The sequence below is a fragment of the Camellia sinensis genome, chromosome 9, assembly GCF_055761805.1.
Source record: "Camellia sinensis isolate YWXY chromosome 9, ASM5576180v1, whole genome shotgun sequence".
In the NCBI taxonomy this organism is placed as follows: domain Eukaryota; kingdom Viridiplantae; phylum Streptophyta; class Magnoliopsida; order Ericales; family Theaceae; genus Camellia; species Camellia sinensis.
Window position 1 is genome coordinate 5,727,137 of NC_138969.1, and position 11,322 is coordinate 5,738,458.

General features: G+C 36.6%; 1 long non-coding RNA gene across 1 annotated transcript; it reads right to left on the bottom strand.

Moving 5' to 3' along the window:
* Nucleotides 1-1,428: 1,428 nt before the first annotated feature.
* On the bottom strand, nucleotides 1,429-3,757 carry LOC145799026 (uncharacterized). Its single transcript, XR_014341013.1, has 3 exons — nucleotides 3,629-3,757; nucleotides 2,449-2,501; nucleotides 1,429-1,691 (listed from the first exon to the last, which is right to left on the bottom strand). It is a non-coding gene; the product is annotated as an uncharacterized LOC145799026 (long non-coding RNA).
* Nucleotides 3,758-11,322: the final 7,565 nt, after the last annotated feature.

The window sequence follows — 11,322 nt, forward strand, 5'->3', positions numbered from 1 at the left end:
ATATAATAATTAAGTCTCCTTATTTGAATCATATCATGATAGTTAATGCAAATACTCTAAGTGGCACATTTGCACTCCAAGTTATCTCATGAGGGCCAAAGAATGGTACATTGGTACAATTGATCATCAATAATCTTATCTAAAAGGATTTAAGAGAATACCCCAAATGACTGAATACTCTATGCTTGTTTATCAACATTTGCATGTCTCAAAGAAACACCATCAATAATAAATAATAAAGAAGCAAGTCATTAACCTTGTGATCATTAAAATTTTTGAAAAAGTTGAAATCCTAAGAAATAGACATAGAAAAAGAGGAAACCATAGAGGCAATAGAAACACTATGAGGACAAGACAATCGGTGCAAACGAGAGAATAAATGAGTAAATTGTTAGAATATTTCCTTGTTTCCTTATTTAGATTAGATTGTGATTGATTGATTGTAATTCCTTAATCAGTCAATCAATTAATTAGTCAATATAAAAGGTGATTCCTTAATCAGTGTCTTAGGACTTCCTTTTGTAACAGTTGATTGATTAATATAAAAGGTGATGATATCATAATCATCACCCAAGCTTTGTATTCTCTTAAATTACATGGTATTAGAGCCCAAATCCTAAAAACTGTCACCCACACAGCCGCTGCCACCAACCATCCATCACCTATCACCACCCATCCTCCATCGTTGGTCCCTGAGTCTCTATCAGAACCAGCCAAGATTTCACGAAGTTGTTTCGGCTTTACCCGAAGGCCCCTCTGGCCTAGTTGACCCTTGTGAGAGCTGTCCTAGCCTCTCTTTGTGTATTTCGGTTCTTGTGGATGAGTGTTTGAGGGCTGTCCATCTTCTGTTGCCTCAAGTTTCTTTCTCTCCACTTTCTTGAACACAGTTTAGCACTTGTTTTGATTGGAGGTTCGTTTTCCCGTATTTGATTTATTTTTTGGGTCCATAGATGACCCATTAATCTGATTGTTATGCTCCTATAGTGGTCTGTATGTGATTTTGTTTGTTTTAGTCCAGTCCAGCCCATTCCATTCCTCTTTCCATTCTTGTGTTTTGTGCAAAGTTTTTTTGGTTGAAATTGTAGAGTTCTTATGGCTGACCTAACTAGTGAATCCACCACTACTTCTCACCTATCTAAAAAGGAGAGCTCCAGTCCAGTTATAACTACTACATCTGAGAACTTGAACCCTAGCCTCAAAATCACCACCGCTTTGTTTAATGGTCAAAATTACCTTTCATGGTCTCAGTGTCTGACACTTTTTCTGAAGAGTAGGGGGAAGATGGGATATGTTAATGAGAAAGTTCAAGCACTAGGTATTACGTGTCACACCCCAAATCCGGGCATGACCGGCCGTGGCCCACAGGGACTTAGCCCAAGGCACACGTAAGCCTAAACACGAATCCAATCATATTGAACAACTGAACAATAGTCCAATAATAAATAACCAAAACTCAATCCAGACATGTCACAATTATAAACGGCAAAATCAACCGTAATCACAAACCATCCAAACTTATGGAATATAAACAACCCACATATATAAAAAAAATAATCCTAAATGAACTTCGATAAGAATAAATATAAATATGCACAAATTTGACATAACACTCTAAACTAAAGGAATGCCCTAGAGGTCCATGCAATTTAGTCCCCGCTACGCCATGAGTCCACTCTAAGTCCTTCTAACACCTGGAAATGGTAAACAACTAAGTCAGCTGATAGCTCAGTGAGTAGCAACATGGATAGTAAATACAGTTTTGAAAACAGGGTTCAATTCCAAAATAAGATATATATCACAGAAACTAGATTGGCATACAGTTTGGTAAATACAATCTGTTTCAAAAAGATGGTTCCACAGTTCAACACTTAAAATACTCATGTCTCGCAAGAACATGATAAACAACATTTTCCACTTAAAACAGATTATAACATGAACACCAATAATTTTCTGGGTACCAATAAAAACAAATAATCTGCCACACATTTCTCAGGCTATAAGCCCCGTTGGATCCAATACCGAACTAAGAGTCATCCTCAGGGTGGCACCTGGGCCTTTTCTCAAAGACGATCCAATTGAAGGTCACCTAGTTGTTTTTAAAGGTCTGTTCCTTACAATCGTTGAGCACTAGAGTCATCACGGCCCAACCCGGATCTGTTCCCTAGTGGCCAGAGTCACCACACACAGTGGAATAATTTTCCTGGACTAAATACACACATGGTCCCAGTAATCAATACACATCAGTTTCGCAAAACATGGTAGTTCATCATTATAAACATGAGACCAAAACAAATAGTTTACAGTATGCCAAGTTCACACATGTTTCAGAAATAATTTGATTCAATTGATAATATAATAATTTATCAAAACAGTTTAATCATGAAACAATTTTCCAACAGTTCAGGGTAGGGGAACATTTATAAAAATATGTAGCATGAAACTACTCACCTGAAACGCAATAATATAATCCTCGAATAGAGTATGAAAGTCCAACTAGCGCCCTGAACCAAGTATAAAAACTACACGTCACTATAAATTTAAAAATACTAAAGAATACGAACTAAGTAACCCCAAACTAAAGCGCACTAACACGGCTCAACCCAACTCACCGTTACTCCTAAATATTACCTAAGTTCGTATTCTTCAAGTTCTAAAATCACCCAAGACATAGATTCCGATCGAAACTTAACTAAAAATGACTTGGAGATGAAACAGTGTTTTAAACCAGTTTTCCCAATCTATTCGCTAACTTTGAAAATTACAAAACCCACTCCACGTTGTTCGAAAAACTCCAATAACCTCCAGATGTGATCTAATACATCCTAAGTTTCAAACCCAATTGGTTTCACTTGATTTGCTTATCAAAATAATTTTCTACAATTTATTATATCCAAACAGGTTGTTTTCTGCAGCACTTTAAAGAAATTGATGGTTCTCTTAATATACACGAGCAATCAATGCAAGGCCAAAAACGTACGAAACTAGACTCGTAACCGGTTCTAATGACACTAATTTGATAATTTTTGGATTTATACCCAAAGAGAACAACACTCCCAAATTTCCTGTTTTGGACTGGTTTTCTGGACAGATTTGAATACCTCAATTTATATGGATTTTGACCCCCAAAAATTATGAAAAAAATCAGATATACAATTCAGTATGTAATTAATCTACTGTAAAAATTTCAATTTAAAATTCATCCATTTGATATGGTTTCTTGATTTTTAAAGTTTGCTGTTCTGAACAGAATTTTATTTTATTTTTTGTTTGTACTAAGAAATACTCCATTATTAAGTTATCACTTAGATTCCTATTTCCCGAAACTCAACTGGTACAACCTTCAAACACAACACTTAACTATGCACAGCCATTTAATGTCCACTATAGCACTTTCAACAGTGGAGAACCCATCACTAGAGTTCACAAAAGGAATACCTATACCCCACGTGTTGCTTGTTCTAAAATTCCATCAACACTACTTGTATGAGCACTAAAAATATTAATAAAATCCCAATCAACCACCATACTATTGCACTGCTTCCTCACGACAATACTCAATCAAAGAAAATATGATCATAGATAATAATGAATCAAGAAAACAGGGAAGGAAGATGGTGAAAATGCATACCCAAGACAATGAATTCACTTGAAACCTAATGGTGTGCCTGCTTGCCACTCTCTTCCCCTCCCTTTTTGACTAACGGCTGCTGCTACTTGGGGTGAGTAAATAAGATTGTAGGGTTTTGTTTTGTTTTTATTTTATACTAGTGTTGGGCAATATAGGTCAAATAAATATATAAATATACAAAACATATATATAAGTTATATGCAACTCAAATGGTAAGGGTTTTATATATTAACCTTGTGGTCTAGAGTTCAAGTCACACCCTCCTCTCTATATATATATTTTTTTTATAATAAATCTTGCCTCTAAATTAAATACTTTCACCATAAATTTATTTTAGGTTTTTTTTTTTTTTAAATTAATTAAAAGACCCTCCAAATATTTAATTTGCACTTTAGAATTCTCCATCAAAATATTTGAGATTGTAATATTATTATTTAATTATTTACTTAATTTTTATATTCGGGTTCTCACATTATGCAACTCAAATGGTAAGGGTTTTATATATTAACCTTGTGGTCTAGAGTTCAAGTCACACCCTCCTCTCTCTCTATATATATATTTTTTTTATAATAAATCTTGCCTCTAAATTAAATACTTTCACCATAAATTTATTTTAGGTTTTTTTTAAAAAAAAATTAATTAAAAGACCCTCCAAATATTTAATTTGCACTTTAGAATTCTCCATCAAAATATTTGAGATTGTAATATTATTATTTAATTATTTACTTAATTTTTATATTCGGGTTCTCACATTACGGATCTTGGCTATAACCAATGGGAGATTACCAACTCTTTAATCATGGGGTGACTCATTCATTCCATGGTTCCTGAGATTGGTGAAGGCTACTTATCCATGGATACTGTTCAGGATATTTGGGAAGCAGTCGTTGCTACATATTCTCGTAAAGGAAATTTTTTCAATCTTTTAAGCTACGCCGGTCTATTGAGCGCTCAGTATAGGGGGAGCAGACACTTCTCCAATATTACGCCTTTCTGACTAATGGTTGGAAATGGATAGATCATCTCCTGGATTACAAGCCTGTCTGTACAGTTGACTCAGTTGGTTATCAAAAGTTTCTTGCACAATAGAGGGTCTTCAAATTTTTGGAAGGCCTCAATGTGGAGTTTGATCTGGTTCAGAGTCGTGTCCTTGGCATGGATGTTCTTCCATCTCTTTAAAAGGCCTTTGCATATGTACAGAATAAGGGGAGTCGTCATTCTGCTATGTTACCACCGTCTACTAGAGACCATTCAGCATTACTTTCTGCTCCTTTTCGAGATGGGGCTGGTTTGTCACTACCTCGTTCTCATCCTTTAGGGAAGGATATTGTGTTCTGTGATTACTGTCGCAAGTCGCGGCATACTCATGAGACATGTTGGAAGTTTCATGGGGCTTCATCTGGGAGTCGGGGTGATCGGTTTGGTACTAGAGGTGGTCGATTAGGCTAGTCTGGAGGACGTGGCTCTGATCCACGGGCCCATTAGTCTAGTATTGTTGACACCCTTGATTCTACTTTCGCTTTAGTTGGTCCGACTTCTGATAGTTTATCTAGTATGACTTCTCTTGAGCTTGAGGATGTTCTGAGTCATTTGTTGGCCTGCCGGTCTTCTACTACTCCCAGTGCATCTTCTTCGTCGTTTGCCCACTCAGGTAATTTAGCCTCTTCTCCTAGTGCTTTTCTCTCCCATAAGTCTTTGTAATGGATTATTGATTCTAGTGCCTCAGATCATATGTCTGGGTCTTCTGACCTTTTCTCAGCATATAAGCTGTCTTCAGGTCAAGACAAAGTTAAGATTGCAAATGGTACTGTTTCTTCTATCTCTAGGAAAGGTTTAATTCATGTCACCCCTACATTACTTTTGTCTTCAGTACTCCACGTTCTTAATTTTTTTGTTAATCTTCTATCTTTGAGTCGCATTACTAAGGATTTGAACTATAGTGTGACATTTTTTTCCTGATCATAGTCTTTTTCAGGACCTTGTAGCAAGGAGGACTATTGGCAGTGGTAGTACAAAAAATGATCTCTATTTCTTGGATCAACCGAACAAGCTTGCTCATCATTCCATCCAGTTCTCAACCACCAAGGAGGATTTATGGTTGTGGCATTGACGTCTTGGACATCCTTATTTTCATTTACTTAGGCATTTATTTCTTTCTGATTTTACAAACAATAATGTGTTTGAGTTTCTTTGTGAGTTTTGTCAACTTGGCAAACAACACCGAGCTTCTTTTGCTCAAAGTCTTAATAAAAGTTTAGCTCATTTTTCTTTAATACATTTTGATGTATGGGGTCTATTTCGTGTTGTGTCTTTAAAAAGCCATAGATGGTTTGTTACCTTTATCGATGATTTTTCTCGTACTATTTGGGTGTGTTTCATGAAAGAAAAAAGTGAGGTTTTCTCTATGTTTCAAAATTTTCATAAAATGATTTATACTCAATTTGGGGCAATTATCAAAATCTTGCGTTCTGATAATGAAGGTGAATACATCGATTTGGGATTAGAGAGCTATTTTTCCACTCATGGCATTATACATCAGACATCTTACACTAATACCCCTCAACAAAATGGGGCTGTAGAGTACAAGAATTGTCATCTTCTTGATATGGCTCGCTACATGTATTTTTCTATGAGTGTGCTTCAGTCCTATTGGGGCGAGGCCATTCTCACCGTAGCCTATCTCATTAATCGTCTTCCTACCCAGGTTTTGCAAAAACAAGCTCCACTTCAAGTCCTTCTCGATTCAAAGTTTTTGTTTTCCATTCCCCCTAAAATATTTGGCTGTCTATTTTATCCACAATTATTCTCCTACTTATGGTAAGTTGGACCCTCGCTCTCTCAAGTGTGTTTTTCTCGATACTCGCTTACTCAAAAGGAATATAAATGTTATCACCCTACTTCTCGTAAGTGGTTTGTGTCTATGGATGTCACATTCTTTAAGTCTCAGTCCTACTTCTTATCTTCTCCGGTGGCACAGTCATCCCTTTAGGAGGAGCCTTGGTGTGAAGAGATTCTTGTTGTCCCTGTTGTTCTTATGGTGGAACCAGTTATTCCTGCACCACCTACTACTGGGACTATAGAATCTAATGCCACTAAGGATAGGGAAGGGCAAGTTTATGCCAGGGACAAAGACAGACAGAAAGTTACTTGGATACAAGAGACCACTTCTGCTCATCCACTGCCATCTCCTGCTAGAGTCTAGGTAACTTTGAGCCTCTTGTTTCTCTTGAGTCTACTGATATTGCTATTCCTGACACTATCGATCTTGATATTCCTATTGCCAAGATAAAGCGTGTGAGATCTTGTGTCATACTCTTATTTGTCTTCTTCTTATAGAGCCTTTGTGTCAAACATTTCCTCTGTTAGTATTCCTAACCATTTTCAGGATGCTCTCACTACTTCTGAATGGAAACTTGCCTTGATTGAGGAAATAAAAACACTTCGTAAGAATGACACTTGGGAATTAATTGAATTGCCTAAGGGCAAACGATCGGTGGGATGTAAATGGGTATATACTGTGAAGCACAAAGTAATGGTTCCATTGAGCGTTAAACTTGTGGCAAAAGGCTTCACTTAGACTTATAAAGTAGACTATTAGGAGAATTTTGCACCAGTGGCTAAGATGAATTCAGTCAAAATACTTCTTTCTCTAGCAGCTAATTTAGATTGACCACTTCATCAGCTTGATACAAAGAATGCTTTCTTATATGGTGATCTAGAAGAAGAGGTATATATGGGCATTCCTCCTGGTTTTGAGGATCATTAGATAAAGGGTAAAGTATGCAGGCTTCGGAAGTTGTCATATGGTCTCAAACAGTCTCCAAGGGCTTAGTTTTAGAGATTCACTCAAGCTATGCTTAAATATGATTTCAAACAAAGTCAGGCAGATCCCACTTTGTTTGTGAAACATTCCTCACGTGGTAAGACTATAGCTCTCATTGTTTATGTGGATGACATAGTGCTTACAGACGATGATAATGAGGAATACCCTTGTTGAAGAAATATTTAGCTAGTGAGCTTGAAATCAAAAACTTGGGGAACTTGAAGTACTTTCTAGGAATCGAAGTTGCTCGCTCCAAGGATGGGATATTCATCTCACAAAGGAAATATATTCTTGACCTTTTGAAGGAAACAAAGATGCTTGGATGTAAGGTTTGTGATACCCCACTGGAACCTAATCAGAAACTTGGTGATGATGAAGGAAGAGCAATTGTTGATAGGGGGAGTTATCAGCGACTAGTGGGTAAGCTCATTTACTTATTTCACTCACGTCCTGATATTGCTATTGCTATCAGTATGGTTAGCCAGTTTATGCATGCTCCTCATCAAATTCACTTAGAGACTGTTATGAGAATTCTGAAGTACTTGAAATCTTCTCCTAAAAAGGGCTTTTATTTTTTCAAACATGATCATTTCAGAGTGGAACCCTATACAGATGTTGATTGGGTAAGGTCAATAACTGATAGGAGATCTACATCAGGATATTGTACCTTTGTGGGCGGCAATCTTGTTACTTGTAAGAGTAAGAAGCAGAATGTGGTGGCTAGATCGAGTGCAGAAGCTGAGTTTAGAACTATGACACGAGGTATATGTGAACTCTTGTGGATCAAACTGTTGTTGAGTGATATGGGGATAGGCCAAACAGACTCTATGCAGCTATATTGTGATAATAAGGCTGCCATCAACATAGCTCACAATCCTGTTCAACATGACAGGATAAAGCATGTTGAGATTGATCGCCATTTCATTAAGGAGAAACTCACCAGCGACATGATATGTACTCCTCTTGTGAAGTCAGGCAAATAACTTGCAGACATCCTCACTAAGGTAAACCATTTCATGACATTCTAGGCAAGCTGGGCATGCGAGATATATTCGCACCAGTTTGAGGGGAAATGTTAAAATATTACCTTGTTTCCTTATTTAGATTAAATTGTGATTGATTGATTGATTGTGATTCCTTAATCAGTCAATATAAAAGGTGATTCCTTAATCAGTGCCTTAGGCCTTCCTTTTGTAATAGTTGATTGATTAATATAGAAGGTGATGATATCATAATCATCACCCAAATTTTGTATTCTCTAAAATTACATAAATGAAATCCCACCCCTCCATACATCCTCTAAAAAACCGACATTCTTCTCATTTCCCACAATGAAACAAATGAACCGAGAGAATAGATAGACCATGTGAAATGAATTTTCATGGGGATCAAGAATCCCCCGGTTAACCAAGTGAGAGTCCTATCCATTGTCTTAATAATACCATGCCAAAAAGAATTGTGCTCAATAGGAAATCTGCATAACCATCTACCAAGTAAGGCAATATTCTTTTGTCATATGCCCCCTTAATTCTTAGGAAGAGAAACCACATCCTAGCCTTTACCGCCAAAAAAAAAAAATCTGTCATCATTTTTTCAATTTCATTTACCACATCTACCGAAAATTTAAACAAAGATAAGTAGTAATAGGTACGGTTCACAAAATAGATCAAACCAAAGTAAACTTCCACCTCTAGATAACAAGGCCCTCTTCCATTCATCTAACCCCTTAACCAATCCTCTCATTATCAATGACAACAACTTAAAGAAAGCCCAAAACATAAAGGATAAAGATTTAATGCGACATCTTAATAGCCCAACCAATCATTGTAATCTATCTTTGGAAAATTAATACCAACTATGATATTTTTATTCATCTTAAGCCCAAAAATCATTTTAAGTACTCTTAATATTGAAAGCATGTTAACCATTTTATCCTCTTCATCAAAAGAGAAGAAAATTATATCATTTTCAAACTGTAGATGAAACATTGAAACTGTGAGCATATTATGGAAATATATCAATTAGATTCCTTGTATATTTTAGATTAATTGATTGTATAGGGTTATTCTTGTTTCTTATTTTAGATTAGGTTTAGGTTTGCTATATATATCGGTTGTAAACTTTGTATTAGACACAATTGAATATACAGAAAAGCTTTCAGGAATCTTACATGGTATCAAAGCTTGATACGAAACCCTAGCAGCCATCACACTTTGGTCGTTGCTTCTGATCGCTCGTTGGGTGGTCACCGACTGATTTTTGGTGTTGTCCTTTGTCTCTCCATCAAGCTCCTTGGTCGCGATTGTTGGGTGGTTGCCAGAATCACAATTTGTCATCATCCATCGCGACTCGTCATCATCCGTGACCTCTAGGCCGTCAGATTGCAAGTTGAATATGTGGTTCTCTGGTCCCTGCGTTCGACTTCTGGTTCGTCTCTCTTGGTGCGGTGAACGTGGAGTTCGTCTCTTAGCTTCGATCTCCTTCAGTCTCTCTTTGGTTTCGTCTCTCAGAATCTGCACTATTCCTCAGCTTCAATCATAGTTGTTAAGATAGCGATCCGGATCGTAATCCTACGATTCAATATACAGCATTTGATCCGACTCGCACTCTGGATCGACCCCAGGTTAGGATCGTGGTGGGATCGTAATAGGGTCGTTGGGATCGGTGGGATCGTTTCTGGATCGCGACTCAGTGCGATCTAGATTTGAAGCTTTTTTTCGCAACTTAAAAGCAAAATCGGGAGTAAACAGATAGAGAAGCAGAGAAGCAAAGAAGCATACCTTGCGATTAAGGCAATACAAATTGGGGAAAAAGAGAAATTCAACAGCAAATTTCAGAATTTGCATTCACAATCAACCAAGTACGCTTCTTCCTTCTTCTTCGAATCTTCTCTTCCTCTCTCTTCGTTGCTTTCTTTGCTGTTCTTCTTCCTCTCTCTTCACTACTTTCTTCGCTGTTCTGCCGCCTCTCTCTTCGAATCTTCTCGTCTTTATCTTTCTTTGTTGCTCAGTTCTCTTTCTTTCCCTTCACTGAGCTGCTTCCCTTCTCTGAGCTGCTCTCATTTTGTGGTTCGAATCAACTTTATTTTTTTTATTTTTTATTTTTTTGTTTTTGTAAAATATATGTTAGTGTATATTATATATATTTATTGTTCTTTTTTTGTTTTTTGTTCTCTTTATATATATGTTTATGTTTTTTGTTCTCTTTTTTGTTTTTTTTTTTTTGTGTATTATATATATTTTTGTATGAATGATGTTTCTCTTTTTTCTTTTTTCTTTTTTCTTTTTTCTTTTTCTTCTTCATTTTTGTTGGTTCTTCTTTGCTACTATGCCACTGTCCAGACAATGAAAAACAAGTGGACTGTTCTAGATATCAACTCAGGGCACCAACTTATGCACTTGTGTATTCAACTCTCTGCCTTTATGCTTCTCCAGTCTCCTACTTATGGCATATTATAATGAAAAGAGTAGGTTGTTATGGTTATTGCACATTGGAACATGTAACAAATGCACACATAAACTGCTGTTCTTCTTTCTTTCTTTTTCCTTAAACTTTGCTAAAAAATTTTCTTTTAAATTTCACAATTTGCAGCACACAATGTCAGCCTCTGGTTCAGGAAGAGGAAGGAAGAGAAAAAATGCTGTTGGTCACAGATCCGATCCTGGTTGGGAACACGACATTGAAGTGGATGCTGCAAGCAAAAAGGTAAAATGCAAGTACCGTAATGTTACTCGTTCTGGAGGAATATATAGATTAAAACACCATCTAGTATGCACTTATCAAAATGTCGAACCATGTCCCCAAGTTCCAGAAGATGTTAGAGAAAAATTTATGAGTCTTTTAAGAACTCAAACATTAGAGTCTCAAAATA